Raw genomic sequence first — 15,151 nt, 5'->3', positions numbered from 1 at the left:
TTGTAAGGGGTTTATCACAATCCAATCAGGCCAACACCATCACTGTAAGCAGTCAGTCACTTTAAGCAAAGTTGGCGGGTTTTTTTATTTCTGTATTTATTTTTTTGATGACCATGTGATTGATGTGTGTAGACATTAATTAAATGTAATACTAAAACACCGCGGCGCCACGGTGGCCCATTGGTGGTGTTGCGTCACAGCTAGAAGGGCCTGGGTTCGAACCCCGGGACATCCCAGGTCCGTTCTGTGTGGAGCATGCATGTTCTCCCCGTGTCTACGTGGGTTTTCTCCCGGGTGCTCCGGTTTCCTCCCATCATCAAAAAAAAAAGGACATGCATGCGAGGACATGCGCAGCCTAACTGAACCATCCTGGCTAAAGATGGATAAGGAAAAAAGGACAAGGATGGAGTTTTAGGTGGAGAGTTTCCAGCTAAAAAGTTGCCCGGCAGATCTTTGGAGAAAGAAATCTGCACAGTTTTCAATGCAAAATTTGATTACCACATACACTACCGTTCAAAAGTTTGGGATCACCCAAACAATTTCGTGTTTTCCATGAAAAGTCACACTTATTCACCACCATATGTTGTGAAATGAATAGAAAATAGAGTCAAGACATTGACAAGGTTAGAAATAATGATTTGTATTTGAAATAAGATTTTTTTTACATCAAACTTTGCTTTCGTCAAAGAATCCTCCATTTGCAGCAATTACAGCATTGCAGACCTTTGGCATTCTAGCTGTTAATTTGTTGAGGTAATCTGGAGAAATTGCACCCCACGCTTCCAGAAGCAGCTCCCACAAGTTGGATTGGTTGGATGGGCACTTCTTTGAGCAGATTGAGTTTCTGGAGCATCACATTTGTGGGGTCAATTAAACGCTCAAAATGGCCAGAAAAAGAGAACTTTCATCTGAAACTCGACAGTCTATTCTTGTTCTTAGAAATGAAGGCTATTCCATGCGAGAAATTGCTAAGAAATTGAAGATTTCCTACACCGGTGTGTACTACTCCCTTCAGAGGACAGCACAAACAGGCTCTAACAGGTACTATTTAATGAAGATGCCAGTTGGGGACCTGTGAGGCGTCTGTTTCTCAAACTAGAGACTCTAATGTACTTATCTTCTTGCTCAGTTGTGCAACGCGGCCTCCCACTTCTTTTTCTACTCTGGTTAGAGCCCGTTTGTGCTGTCCTCTGAAGGGAGTAGTACACACCGGTGTAGGAAATCTTCAATTTCTTAGCAATTTCTCGCATGGAATAGCCTTCATTTCTAAGAACAAGAATAGACTGTCGAGTTCCAGATGAAAGTTCTCTTTTTCTGGCCATTTTGAGCGTTTAATTGACCCCACAAATGTGATGCTCCAGAAACTCAATCTGCTCAAAGAAGTGCCCATCCAACCAATCCAACTTGTGGGAGCTGCTTCTGGAAGCGTGGGGTGCAATTTCTCCAGATTACCTCAACAAATTAACAGCTAGAATGCCAAAGGTCTGCAATGCTGTAATTGCTGCAAATGGAGGATTCTTTGACGAAAGCAAAGTTTGATGTAAAAAAAATCTTATTTCAAATACAAATCATTATTTCTAACCTTGTCAATGTCTTGACTCTATTTTCTATTCATTTCACAACATATGGTGGTGAATAAGTGTGACTTTTCATGGAAAACACAAAATTGTTTGGGTGATCCCAAACTTTTGAACGGTAGTGTAAGTAATTCATCTTTGTACATATCAAGGCTAAACACTGCACCGGCACTTCGCCATTCTGCATTACAGGAGTGTTTTTCTACTCGTGGACGAAAAATGAAACCTGTAAGCGAGAGGGCAACTGATGCTTTGGTTAAATGGACAGCTAAAAACTGCCACCCGCGACAGAAGACAATGAACTGAGAGAAATCATTCGAACTGCATCGGGAGACACCTCCTATAATCTACCCTTGAGAGGAACCATCATGTCAAGAATACTCACTTTGTATGGCAGCAGGAGGGCACGGGGGATTAACATGCTTGAGCTGTTATCCTTTAAATCAGTGCATACAAGAAATTATTGCCTTCGGGCCTCCGGGTAGAGTAGCGGTCTATTCCTTTGCCTACCAATACGGGGATCTCCGGTTCGAATCCCCTTGTTGCCCCCCGGTTTGGTCGGGCATCCCAACGGACACAATTGGCTGTGTGCGGCTGTGTGCGGCTGTGTGCGGCTGTGTGCGGCTGTGTGCGGCTGTGTGCGGCTGTGTGCGGCTGTGTGCGGCTGTGTGCGGGTGAGAAGCCGGATGTGGGTGTGCGTCCTTGTCGCTGCACTAGCGCCTCCTCTGGTCGTTCGGGGCACATGTTCAGGGAGGAGGGAGAAGTGGGGGGAAATATGGTGATCCTCCCACGCGCTACGCCCCCCCTGGCGAAACTCCTCACTGTCGGGTGACAAGAAGTGGCTGGCGACTCCACATGTATCGGAGGAGGCAGCGGGGGTGGAGCAGTGGCCGAGAAGGCTCGGAAGAGCGGGGTAATTGGCCGGATACAACTGGCCGGATACAACTGGGGAGAAAAAGGGGGAAATTGCCTTCTAAGTTGATATCTAATTTTAAAGGCCTTGATGATTTTGAAATTCAGGTGGCACTTTAACATATAGGCCTGGGTTTTGCTATCATTTCTGTTACTGTATATAGAAGTAGGCCTTTCAAGGTGACAGTCAATTTTGATGGCCTATTGGAAATCTGTAGTTCAAAGGACAGAATCTGTGTTCGAAGTTAAAAAGTTGCTATCAAACAATAACATTTGAATTCCTGTTTGTTGATTCTTCATTGATGATTTTACATTTAAATATCCATTATCACAAACTTCAGTCAAGAATAAAAGTGAATAATTGTGATAAATCACAGCAAATTTGGGATTAATCACTTTTTTAAGCGATTGACAACTCTAGCTTTTATCATTATAGCACTATTGCAGAAATTGTGTGAGTGTCAACCAAATGTTGGAATTGGGATTTCAGCTGCTTAGCAAGAGTTCTTAGTGAAATGGAACACAGTACTTGCAATTTTGATAGGTTTGTATTTGATATATGGTGTATGCATCTATGTATTCATGTATTGCTGCAGAATCAAAAATATACAACTTTTTTTTAAATGGAACAATTTTTCCAACACCATGTACACGTGTATATCTTGCCATAAGTTCTGACCAAACTAACAGTACAGAATTAATTTAGTAATTACCACAAACAACTTTATTTTTACTTCAAGTGGATCAAAAATATCTGCAGCAGTGTTGCATTTTGAGTCAGCAGAAGCAGACTTAGATCTCTCCAGGCCCGAATCTTTGACGTGAATGTCACCACCGGCTATTGTTAACAAAGAGGAAAACCAGAAGATGAAACTATTTGCTCCAGGTCTGCTTTATCAATCAGACAATTCCCTGCTCATGAATGCATCCTCGGAGACAATTGAGAAACGAGTAGAGAAGATCTGATAGATATGAGCTTCAACACAGAGCATTGGCCTAAAGTTAGCTCGCAGATACTATGTCAGCCCGGCAGCAGGAGAAGCATGAGGCATTGCAACGCAAGACCAACTAGATGCCTGAAACTAAGTCAGCATTCAATAACATCAAAGAGGAGAATGCAGAAGCTTGTACTGGAATTAAAGGCCTCACCACCACTAATACCATCACAACTCCACATGCCCTGCCAATTAGTCAAGCTGCAGCAAGATCTTATCCATTCATTTTCTGCTTGTGGTGAAAGGCTGTTGGGCAGTCTGTTGAGCACCAGAGATGAGGACACTCACCCCTTGCTGAATTTGCTCCCAATTCAGATGTGTTAGTTTGATGTAACAAATGGATTTACCATGCAGAGTCGAGTCTCATCATTCTCCACCCGTATGACACTCATTCAGCTCATATAGCCAACCACATCATAAACCAGAATGCTTCACCTCGCTTTATCAGAATCAGAATCAGAAACACTTTATTTGTCATTTCATTTCATCACATGAAACTAAATGAAACATCGTTTCCCCCAGCCCACAGCAGTGCAACACAAAGACGAAAACACGTATCCAAAAACTACAAGAACAACAAGAACGAGTATATTCAAACTAACACATATATCTAAATTTTTTAAAAAAAGTCACTGTCCAGGAGAACGAACACCAGCCAGGATGACTGTCAGAACCGCTGGTTTGCATGGGTTAGCAGTTAGCTTAGCCTGCCCCACTTCCGCATCCTGTCAGACCGCCCTCGGTGTTTCCTCTTCGGATGCAGCTCTGGTCAGGGCCGTGGTCCTTGGGCCTACAGGATGCAGCAGACCAAACTCCCCCAGCCAATCCAACACTAGCACTCCCAGCCAGACACCTTTGACACACCTCCCCACAGTTAAGGCTAGGCGAGGTCACCACCAGACCACCCTCTGTGTTATCAGAACTGCCAGTCTGCTTGGGCTAGCAGTTAGCTTGGCCTGCCCCACTTCCGTGTCCGGTCAGAGGTCAGACCGCCCTTGCTGTTACCTCTTCAGACACAGCTCCAGACAGGGCCATTGTCCTTGGGCCCACAGGATGCAGCTGACCAAGTTCTCCCAGCCGATCCAGCACCAGCCCCCCCAGCCATCAAACGAAGACAATCTTAAACACAGACGTGGACAAAGACACTGCATGGACGGTACTGGGTGAGGCTGCTGCAAACGTGAATTTGCGCCGCCATCTTCCACACAGGAAGCAGGAAAAAAATATATTCCCTGAAGCAGGTTCAGGGCAGAATTACATGGCCCAAATGGTGCCCTTCATATCCTTCTACTCAAGAAAACTGTACAGGACTTTGACCAACCCACATTATTCCAAACCTGACATCCCAATATTCTAGGTTAATTCTCTAGATTACAGATTTCCCTGGAGAACATCCTGCCTGACAATAACACTAAAAGGCTCAAATTCAAATCCTCACCGACCACCCTAACTTTGCAGAGGAATTAGCGATGATCAGCTTCCACAGTAAATCAAGATACTCTCTCGCAGATGGGGCTTTGCACTCAGTGTTTGCATGGATAGATTATCCAGCTTTCCTTAAAATGCATTTTAAAGCTCATGAATGGCAATGATGTTGGCAGTGGGGAGTTGAAGGCCTTCCACACGTTTGCACTCTGTGTATGGTCCCTAGTCAGTATGCAGGAACAGTTGGTAGAGAAAATAAATGTTGAACTGTATGTGGATTTCACTTGTCTGGTGTCTTCTGCAAACTGCCATATTATCACAGGCACAGCTTTAAGAGGTCTATTCAGTGTCTATTCCTACACAAGAGGGGTGGTTGGAAAAAATGTCAGTCAACTATAAGCACTCCCTTTCTTCTGGGTAAAGAGACTGTAGCAGAGTTCAAATCCCTAGCCCCAGCCCCAGCACATGAGATCCAGTCCAAACCAAAGCCAAAGGGATATGATGAGAATTTATTGCCCTTACTGTGACAACACTTTCTGAGTCAATGTGCCAGTTTCAAGCAGCTAAGCACAAAACAAATCTTGATTAACAGAAGAAGCTGGCTTGAGCCCAAGGACATCAGGCAGCCCAATAAGCTCTGAAAGCTCTGTGCAAGGCGTGCAGAAGGAAACATCTGATTGTGCTGTACAGGGTAAAAAACTGACCAGAGAGGAATGTTACACCACAAGTAAGGTACTATATTTTGTATACTGACAGCCATAAGGTGCTGCTGAAGTCAGTACGGTTTAACTCAAAAATGGAAATTGAAGTTTACAGGCATTTGCTGTACTCTTCTGATCATTCCCATAGAGCCTACATCTGATCGCTCCTTGTACGACTTGAATGCCTAGAGGACAAGTGGAAATGAGGACAAGTATAAGGTGCTCTCCCGGGAGGTCAGACGCAAGTTCATCCCACAGCAGCATTTGTCAGCAGCTGGTGCACTTTATACTTAGGTTGAGGAACTCTGGCAACAAGATATGCCTATTGGAGCAAGAAGAGTGTCACCAGAATCTGGCAGGATCAGGAAACTATCAAACTTCTTCAGGGAAAGACAAGGAAAGTTGACATTTATAAAGTCCAGTGTTATGCAACCTCACCCCTGAGGATCAAGATCATGCCACTCCCCACTCTTAAAAGCACCACCATGAATGGTCCTGCAATGACGACAGGGATGTGAGGTGAGATTGGCTAAGGGCGTAGACCCGGCGGGTACCTATCTGGCAGAGATTAACAAACTTTTGATTAAGTGGCAGCCTGTTTCTCTGCCTTTCCAGGACTCCACATCATGGGGGATTGCGCCTTCCCCCGTCGCTGCAGCTGCCCACAGCTCCTATACAATAGGATGGGTTAAATGCAGAAGACAAATTTCATTGTAACCAAAAAAAAAAAAACAATGAAAAAAATAAAGTGTCTTTCTTTGTTTTTTTTCTTTTTTTAAGGAGCATTAATACAAATGAAAAATTACAAAAGACCAAAAAGAAAACAAAAACAACAAAACAACAAAAACCAAAAACCCAAAGAAGAACTAAAACAGCAATGACTTAACAAAAGCACAACATCATATGTGCAACATGCGTGACATTAATTATTCAAAAGTCCGTCAGCACATCATCAGTCTGTGAAAGAGTCACCAAGTGACCCAGGCTACAGCCCAAACCTGGAAACCGAAGAAAAGTCCCTGTGGCAAAAACAAGAGCTGGGTTAAAGCTAGAGCAGATGCTCATTTGGATATCTTCGGTAAACACAACCTATCAAAGATGACTTTATAGCCAGCATCCATAAATAAATAATCTTGCTACAAACAACTAAACATCCAGAATTACTTTCGTTTGATGTTTCGCTTTGGGACAACAACACATCCACACACAATCCACGACACATCTTATTCAAGCTGGTCTGACTGAGCAGATAAATGTGAATATTCTTTACCGGGTTCGTTTAGGAAAGCATTTTGAGAAGGTCTTTTTTCTATATGCTGGTTTTTTTTATGCACTTACAGAAAGGAAAGAACAAATGGTATATATATATATATATAAAACTATGCACAGTTAGGGAGGGACCTTTTCTTTGCAATATAATCATTGATTTGTGAAAATAAAATCACACCTATTGGGTGCAACGTAGTTAAACCTTTTTTTCCAGTATAAAGCAGATTGTTCCAATTCATGATTGACAGATTCTGTTATCTTCTCCATTTTATAAGTATCCTCCATCCATGCGTTTAAAGTTGGGCTCTCCTGTGATAACCATTTCCTGGTAAAAGTCTTTTTACCAGCCACCAGCAGTACATTCACTAAATGTCTTTCTTTCTTTTTTTTCAACCATTCTTGACGTGTATACCCAAGATATATGGTCTTACTTTCTAGGGGTATTTCACATTTAGAAATGACTTGTAGGGCATTGTGTATCGCTCTCCAGTAGTCTTTGATAACGGGGCAATCCCAGAAAATATGGTCATGTTTTGCATTTTGGTTCCCACAGTTTCCCCAGCAAACAGGGCGGATGCTATCATAATGGGATTTCTGAGAGGGTGTAATGAAATACCTTATCAGGTTTTTCCAACCAAACTCTCCACATTTCTGTGAGCTAGCACAGTTCCATTGATACCTCCATAAAGTGACTTTCTTAATCTTGGGTTTGATTTATTGGGCTTTTCTTGTTTTTCCTGGTTACCAAATGTGGAAGTGTTTGGAGCACACAATGTGAAAGGTTGGCAGAGACTGTTTTAAGGAGTCACTGCTGCATTCTGCTGTGTGCAAGGAAGTTGTATAAGCAACATTTGTTAAGCTTTACTTAATTTCTGTTCAGATTATTCATAATAGAGCAGAAGAGTGTGGTATCAATTTTCCATAGGATCATTGTTGAGGTTATAGAACAGCATTTATTTGTGTGCACATTCTGTGAGACTGACAGCTGTCAGATGTTGACTTGAAAATGTGAGAATGCTGGCATGTCACCCTCAGCAAAGTTAATTCTTTACTGAGCTGTGTCAGTGTGTGTTTGTGCTCCCCCCCCCCAACCCTCTTCTCTCCAATTGTACTTGGCCAATTACAGACTACCACATGCCTCCTCCGATACATGTGGAGTCGCCAGCTGCTTCTTTTCACCTGACAGTGAGGAGTGTCGCCAGGGGGACGGAGCACGTGGGAGGATCACGCTATTCCCCCCAGTTCCCACTCCCCCTCGAACAGGCGCCCCAACCGACCAGAGGAGGTGCTAGTGCAGCGACCAGGACACATACCCACATCCGGCTCCCCATCCACAGACACGGTCAATTGTGTCTGTAGGGACGCCCGACCAAGCCGGAGGTAACACGGGGATTCGAACCGGAGATCCCCGTGTTGGTAGGCAACGGAATAGGCCGCTACGCCACCCGGACGCCCCCTGTGTCCGTGTGTTCAACTTGATGTGATTTTGACATTGCTTAAGTAGCAATCGTGTCAACACTCTCTTGATTTCTCATTAGATGTCACGTGTATCTCATGGGGGATGCATCTCTTATTGATCATTGTATGTGGATTCTGGTTGCCAACGTGGACTTTGTGAATGATTGTGCTACATAATAAAAATTACATTATTATATTATTGAATTATTATATTATTATAACGACTCCAAAGAGGATAAATATCTGAGTCTCATCACCAGCCAGTCAGACTAGCTTGGTCTAGTCAGGAAGGCACGAACTGATGAAGCCTCTTGGATGAGAGGCGAAACATCTTCACGGATATATATGTGACAGAGGGCTAAGACGAAGAAAAGGGCCAACAACGCCACCTGGGGAATTGCACCCCAGGAAATACTATTTCTCTTTAAAACCAGAATTAAGGATCTGGAGCTTAACCAGGTGAACAGATTCGCTACTGAAAAAGGACAGAGACGTGGTTCAACAATATAAATACTTTGTTTACTTAATCAAAACAAGAAAGGACTGGAACTGGAGCTGCTAAGGAAATCAAGAAAAAAAACGATTAAAACCAACATGAAGCAATTGAATCTTTATTACAAATAGTTTGTAAAAAGGAGCTTTTAATACAATTAAGAAAATAAAAAAACCCACTTTAAAATACCAAAAATGCCCAACCTACACAAATAATGGTAACCAAACTAGAAAGCTAGGCTGAGGCCAACTGTGGAAGGCAGACTAACTGAGGAGTGTCCAGGGGTGCTACCAATACTCACCTTCCGTGCAGCACAGCAAACCTCACAGCAAACCTCACAGCAGACTGGTGAACTCTCCACACGTGTCCCGGTGCTCCTACTCACGCACACACACACACACATGCAGGGACCTCACCACAAGTGCCTAGCCTCCCACAAGATGACACGCAGACCGCTGAGGGGAATAAGTAACAAAATAAGTCAAATAGGTCAACAACAAAAAAAAACCAAACTAGAGAAGGGTCAACCCAGTTAGTAATCAAAAGAAACTAAGGCAAAACAGCAGCAGGTGAGCCACCTCTAGAAGGGAACCTTGACACCAGGAAACACTCCTGATAACCAGCACAACAGTGGCAGCAAACACTAGAGGTTCCACGCTAGACGTTCAGGAACCGCAGCACCAACTACCAGACACATGAGAGAACGAGGAAGAGAGAAGGCAAAAAAAAAGAGGACTGCACAGGTGGTCACAGGTGGCTTAGATAACCTGGCCCTGATGAGGAGATTGGCTGAGGGAGGAGTCAGGCCTGGAGCTGCATTCACAACCACTCAACCTACCAATGAAGCATTCCCCACCACATATACCAAGTCCAGTTGCAATTGATTCAACTCCTTTGGATAACCATGACCTGGATGAATGAGAACATGCACAGATACATAATAAAAACAACAATAACAGTGACCATGACGTCCGACATGACAGATGTGGGTAGCATCAATTATATGCCACCTGCCATGTTGACCACCTTCACACCAACATAGACATAAAATGTAGGTCTGGATTCAATCAGTTTGCAGTGATATGACATGAAAGGAATTAATGTTTTATACATTTCTTCCTTCACAAACTACTGGATTTTTCCCCCCCTATTGGGCGTTTCTCTTAAGTAATGACGACAGTCATGAGTCATGATACTTGGTGGGAAGTTATTGAATTGAATGATAGTGAGCACAAAACGAATTTTGGCAACAGCTGGCACGTCACAATGAAAATTGCCAAATTCAGCTCTGCACTGACTTTTGACGTTTTACTTTGGAAAGGATTTCTTTGGTGTGGGCATGGAGTAAAGACTGCCAGCTTTCATTTGAGGACACGTTCATACAAATCAAAAGTTCTGTTCAGGATTTATTGCACTTTGTATAAAGCCCCCAATTTTCTATGTAAATTGATATCTCCAAGTCAGTCTGTTCTAGCGGCTTAGAATAGGATTGATCCTACTAAACACTGATGCAGTGAAGTTTCCTTATGGCAATTCGTCTGCTTTGGCAACATTTCAGTTTGAATTCATTTAAATAAACAAGTTTACGTACCCAGCTTTCAGGGAAGTGCCAAAACCCCATTTGAACAGTGTGCATGTACAAAGTGATAAGACCCTAATTGAGAGGCAAAATGAAAACATAGCCACATGGGTTCACGCACTGGTGTGTTAACATCTGTTATCTTGTGTTTTTCGAAATATGGCAGTTAGTCAGCCATATTAAAATGAGCGAGAATTGGACTCAGAATACAAACCAGAAATTGATCAGCCTCCCATCTGAGGAGTGCCGGATGTTAGTAAATGGTATATTGGTATAATTTACTATAGTTGTAGCCTATGCAAAGTATCTATTGGCTGGCTGGCTAGAGCTACAATTTGTCATGTTGTTTGTAGCTTCTTCAACTAACATCAGTTCCTAAAATAACACAAGCGAGAAAATGCCTGGCGATTTCACTTGTCAAATTATCTGGACAGGATCTGATAGTGTTGCAGAGCCACACAAATTAACCTGTCATCCTGTAGCGTGGGCATTCATTAACACAGTTGATCCATGGTACAATGTGGTGAGCTCCTATATCGTTGGTAGAGGACATTTGTCCACCACAGCTTGGTTAGGTTTCCGTAGGTCGAGGCAGAGACGTATGTTGCCTGACTCTTTCTTCACAATCAACAGATTCCAGATCCATGGGGAAGTACTGATGGACTCACTGAGATTGTCTGCAACCGTGCCCTGTAGTTTGGTGGTAACCTGGTCAAGTATTGTGAAGGCTACCCTGCGAAGTGGCTGCCTGACAGGGGGAATGTGAAGATTTAGTAGAGGTTTGTAGGCAAAAAGGCTGAGAGGCAGCCTAATCCACTTAAGAACGCAAGAAACTGTTCCTGCTGCAGAATGTCGGCTTGGAGGAAGGCTGCTGCACCGTTGATAGTGAGAAACCTAGGCCCATGAAAAGGTCCAAACACAGGATGATGTTGGCACCATGCTGGGTGACATGGAACAGGAACTGTTCCAGAGTCTTTGTGTCATACTGCACTAGTAGCATGACTACACCGACCATTTCAATGTTGGCTTGTCCATAATTGCACAGGCTTGTAGATGGTGGTTGTACATTGTCAACATGTTGAGTCGTAACCCTTTGGCTCCTGTGTCAAGGAGCAGGGGAATGCAACAGCTCTTCAGCCACATGCCACATGTAGAAAAGTCAACTAAATGGGGCCTGACTGTGTGAATCACTGCTGGGGATATCTGGTCTATAAGGTCCTGTTCCCATCAATGCCAAACAGAGCCGGAGCCGATAAAAACCCGTGTCTATATCAGAGTCATTTGACCCGGGACTGAATGCCGATTGTAACCTTTTCCACTGGCCAAAAAGGCCGGATGTTAGCGGGTGTTAATGGGTTTTTTGGCCAGTGGGAAAAGGGTATCTGAGGTTGATCTGGGCCAGGCCCTGAGCGGCATCACTTGGTAAAGTGGTTCAGCTCACTGCGCTGTCTGCAATTGTGGCGAGAGCTGGACAGTCTGGGGACCTGGTAGCATGTCGAGCGGATCCACTGTTGCCACACCTCCATCTCTGTTAGCCTGACTGGGGCTATGTTTGTTCAGAGCCGGCCCAAGGCATAAGCGACCTAAGCGTTCGCTTAGGGCCCCCATGCCAGCAGGAGGTCCCCAAGAGCGCTTGAAATGTCAAACATGACAAATTGATAAATATATATATATATATATATATATATATATTTGTGTGTGTGATATATCATATCAGTAGTAATCACCAAAAAACAAAAACTAAATATTTTGATATCGTGTTGTTAACAGACTGACAAAGTAATGCTACTGGTTTAATAACTTCCTAACTATGTCAGAGCTGGAGTCAGGTTCATGCGCATTATAACTGTAAGCAGGTACATCGTGACAGTATGTCACCTAAAAGGGTTTATCCATCTGGCACAGAGAAGAGAAACAGGAGGAAAGCAGAAGAGGACAAAAAACAGCAGGATAAAGATATGTTTCCATGACCAATTACGGCATGTTATCATGAACATTCACTAACAGTAACGTTAGTTAAATAGATGCATCAAATGAGCCAAGGTATGGTGAGCTAAAGTCAGCTAGCACAGTTAGCTAGCTAGATGGCTAGTGCTTTAATCTAAACTTTGGCTAACAAAATATACCAGTAGCGACAGTTACTTCTTTAAGATAGAAATGTCTATTGCTACTATTTATAGAGGTATGATGATTTGAGATGTCAATACTGTTTTAGGATGTTTAAACAACATGCAAACTTTGCTGCATGCTAGCTAGGTTATGTTGTATGTAATGTAGACCAAAGAAAGCATTAAGGTTAGTAACCGGCTCTGTGTTTGTTGAATGAGAGCACCAGCTAACTTGGGTAACTCGTCATTGTCTGTGTTTGTGGTGACTGGAAGTGCTAGTGTAAGAGCTTTGCCCAAGGTTAGTTCATCATCCTACAGTATCAGCCTCTCTCTCACATGTATGCTGTTTGTTTTTTCAATGAGTTGGACTTTAATCAGCTCGTCGCGTAGAGTACCAAATTTAGACAGCTAAGGAAGACTCGAGGTCAGCAACAAACCTGCCCTTTGGCTCCTCTGCCTGAAAAACACCATGAGTTTTGTCAAAATGTCCTTTTAGGCATAGCGTAGTGGTCTATTCCGTTGCCTACCAATATGGGGATCATCAGTTCGAATCCTCGTGTTACCTCCGGCTTGGTCGGGCGTCCTACAGACACAATTGGCCGTGTCTGCGGGTGGGAAGCAGGATGTGGGTATGGGTCCTGGTCGCTGCACTAGCGCTTCCTCTGGTCGGTCGGGGTGCCTGTTCAGAGGGGAGGGGGAACCGGGGGGAATGGCGTGATCCTCCCACGCACTACGCCCCCTGGCGAAAGTCTTCACTGTCAGGTGAAAAGAGGCGGCTGGCGACTCCATGTGTATCGGAGGAGGCATGTGGTAGTCTGCAGCCCTCCCTGGATCGGCAGAGGGGGTGGAGCAGCGACAGGGACGGCTCGGAAGAGTGGGGTAATTGGCCGGAAACAATTGGGGCAAAAAAAGGGAAAAATCCGAAAGAAAAATACCTTTAGTACTCTAACCATTGCAGCATAGTATTGTAGCGAATTCGGGGGACAACGCAACCACAGGAACTGCCGCGGCCGGGAAGCAAACCTGTATCGCCCGCACCGCAGGAGACATCTCTAACCACTACACTAAAGGGTCAGACCCGCGAGCCAGCGGCCAGCGCGTCTTCTTATCCATGCACGTTACAGTATGTAGTAGCAGATCCCAGCGAGCGACAGTGGTGGATCTAGAGATTTTTTCCTGGGGTGGCAAAGGGGTGGCAAGACTGTGTCCCAGAGGTGGCAGCTGCCACCCCTTGCCACCCTGTAGATCCGCGCCTGTGAGGGGGAGGGGGATTCTAAATCGGCGACTTCTGTTTGAGATGAGTTTGGTGCGGGTCTCATTGACCTTCACCATGCATGTACATAAAATATACTTTAAAAACATATTATCTGATTTATAAATGGGGTGGCAACAGGGGTGGCAAGACTGTGTCCCAGAGGTGGCAGCTGCCACCCCTTGCCACCCTGTAGATCCGCCACTGGCGAGCGATGAACCCCAAGTCCCTCCGTGCTGAGGCAATGCAGAACTCCACGTTTCTCCTTGTCACGTACCTCATATATTCAATTGACAAGGTATGCCTACAGCAACAGGATCCACCGGTCCCATGGTACTGCAGGGTCACCAGCATGTCGGAAAAAATGGCTTTGGGCGAGGTAGGGACAGGGTGGAAAATGGGGCCGGTTTCATAGTACACATAATTGTCACCAAATGTTACATTTGAATAATACGCATGACCCAGCGTTTAACTGAACGGTATCTTTACTTGCAGCATGTTAGAAACATCCACATACGGTGAAAGCCACAAAAGCAGAACATAAAAACATTACGACAGTCATGCAAGCTCCTACTGTAGCATTGCAAGGATACCAGAATGTAAACACATGAGCCAAAGCACCTTTAAACTATAGAACAGCTGTAACACCTTAATCCTTCAAATGCCATATCCAGCAGCATTATTATGACAACCCAGGTAAACAAGGGTATGCAGGTTTTCCTTTCAACAAATTGTTAACCCACGTGACTTCACTATTTGGGCACACAGTAAGCCAAAGAGGAAATACTAAAGATACTAGTGATTGGTTAAGGAAAATCTGCGTATTTTTGCCCACCCATTGCACACAGTTGCCAAGGACTGCACCTGACATTATGGTGTTGAGTAAAACAAAACAAAAAACATCTGTACTAAAAAGTTGTGTACTGAAAACTTGCAGCCCTAATAGTTCATCACCGGGTGAGTCCCCAGTCTTCAACCACAGGAAATAGTGGTCACCGACCTTCCTTGTGTAATATGTGTGAGCACATATGTCACACTGTCCTTCTGGCGTCAGTCTTGTTTTTCTGCTGGCCCTTCTCACCTCTCAGTGAAGTGCTTCAGCTGGCGGTACGGATGGTTGACAAAGTGGATGAGCTCCAGAATTGATCACCCGTCTCATCTGGTAGTAGTTTAGCTCTGGTGTGTGTAAAAAACAGGATTACATTTTCATTTGATATATTTTTTTCCATTATAAGCTTCCAGATGAATTAGTTGCTGTTGGATGAAGCTGGTTGCAAGCTTTGCAGCTCAAACAGTCATGTGCCAGTCCTGATGGTGCCAGCTCAAGCATTTCAGTTGAGGACTTTCTCCCCCCCATATCTGCCTGTGACCAGTAGTGGTCT

The sequence above is a fragment of the Lampris incognitus genome, chromosome 12 (genome assembly GCF_029633865.1).
Source record: "Lampris incognitus isolate fLamInc1 chromosome 12, fLamInc1.hap2, whole genome shotgun sequence".
Classification (NCBI taxonomy): Eukaryota; Metazoa; Chordata; class Actinopteri; order Lampriformes; family Lampridae; genus Lampris; species Lampris incognitus.
This window is presented reverse-complemented; position numbering follows the sequence as displayed.